This window comes from Galeopterus variegatus, unplaced genomic scaffold, assembly GCF_000696425.1.
Source record: "Galeopterus variegatus unplaced genomic scaffold, G_variegatus-3.0.2 Scaffold998, whole genome shotgun sequence".
NCBI classification, from domain to species: Eukaryota; Metazoa; Chordata; class Mammalia; order Dermoptera; family Cynocephalidae; genus Galeopterus; species Galeopterus variegatus.
Window position 1 is genome coordinate 313,527 of NW_007727109.1, and position 1,961 is coordinate 315,487.

Genomic DNA, 1,961 nt, shown 5'->3' on the forward strand with positions numbered 1-1,961 from the left:
AACAAGAAGCCAGATTCTGAGGAATCAAAGAGGGTGTCACAGACATTTGATGTGAGCTGAGTCTTGAAGACCAGGGATTTGCCAAGCAGATAGATAGAAGTAGAGAAAGAAAAGGGTAGTTTTCTGGGCAGAGGGAACCATGTGTGCAGATCTGGGAAGACTTTGGTACCTCAGTATCAAAAGAATGTTGATTACTGTGGATAGGAAAGGGGCAGCATTTCAAGAAACTAAACTGCAGAGATCATGGGTAAGGGGTCAGACTACATCAAATCTTTATTTTTCTACTCAGTGCTATTTTGAACAGGAACAGAAACCAAGTTAAACTAGCTGTAATAATGAAGTCTGGTATTTTAGACTTAGGTGTTTACCCTCATGTGTCTGCAGTCTGTGTGTCTCTTAATTCATGGTCTCAAGAGGGAGAATCTGATCAGTCACTTGCCAACCACTGAGTCAGGTGTCTGTCCCTCCTCTGACTGATAGGGAGACCCAGTATGTGTGTGTGTGGATGGGAGGAGGTTGCACTGAAGCCATCCAAGGTTGAGATCCCGTGGTAGGAATAGCCCTCCCAGGGACAATGGATAGGAAAGTTTCCTTAGGAAGGCTGTGTGAGAGAAAGGCGGTAAAGTCCATCTGGCACAACACTGTGGGCCATGGAAAAAGTCTGGATTCTTTAATAGACATTTGAAGATAGCAAGAAAAAAAAAAAAAAACATCTGTTGAAAACCACAAAGGTATCATTTTAAGATTTTAGGCAACTCCCACTCATGACTCCTAAGCATAACATCCATAAGGCTGAAATAATTGCTATGGATAGCAATCATCTTACAAATAAGATATTAACCTAAACATCTTCTCCTCAACTGTGGCAGAAAAGGTTCGCTGTACAAGCAGAGCCACTGGACAAAAGGAGAATAAATCCCTGAGTGACTGCATGGAACACAGCACCTCCCCCATTCACATCAGACAGTGATGCAAATGAGAAATCTATCTTTATTTTATATCAGGCAACTAAGATTTGGATTTAGTTTGTTAAAGCAATTAACATTGTTTTTTTGTAGAGAATGCAAATGGGAATGATATGCACTACTTTTTTTTTTTTTTTTTGGCAGCTGGCCAGTACAGGTATGGAACCCTGGACCTTGGTGTTATCAGCACCATGCTCTAACCCAGTGAGCCAACTGGCCAGCCCAGGTATGCACCATTTCTAGACCTGGCTTGCATGTGGTACTCCCCAACTCTGGAACCAATGCATTCCATAACTCTGGGTCCCTGAGCGACTATGTGAAAAAGGGTTCCTGCTGACCTCTTCACAGCACAATACTCTTACATAAGAAATGAATTTCTGTTATGTTTATGTGATTATACATTTTGAGGTTTATTGTTATGGCTGTTAGCCTACCCTAAATACCAATCAACCATTCTGGATAAGTGAGATATACTATCTTTTGTTTTATATCTGCCCTATGTTAATAAAAGAATAAAGAAGGATACTCATAATAAGATGTAAAAAAAAGTTTAAAGCGAATTTTAAAAATAATTGAATATAAACATTTCTCTTTAATTAACTAATACAAACTTCTCTACAATGCTCCCAAATGGATTGTAAAAAAACTTGAAAAGAATTTTTTTTCTATGTCATCTATAGGATAAAAATCAGTATAAGTAGTAGAAACTGTTATTTCTCTGATATTTTACAGTGTCATATATTTTACTGCATTTGCCTAACTTAAAATTTCTTAAAAGAATATTTATAGATTTATTTCTTATTTTGAGTTGAAGACAGCTCTACTTGCATAAACTTATTGCTTAATAAATTATGTAATCTTACAAATAGTAACTTTACAATTCACAAAATAGATAAGTAGAAAAGACCAAAAACAAATAGAAAAACGCTTTTAGTGAAATATGCATAGTGAATTATGGAATAGAGCAATAAAAATTGGTATGTTAGGAAGGAGGCT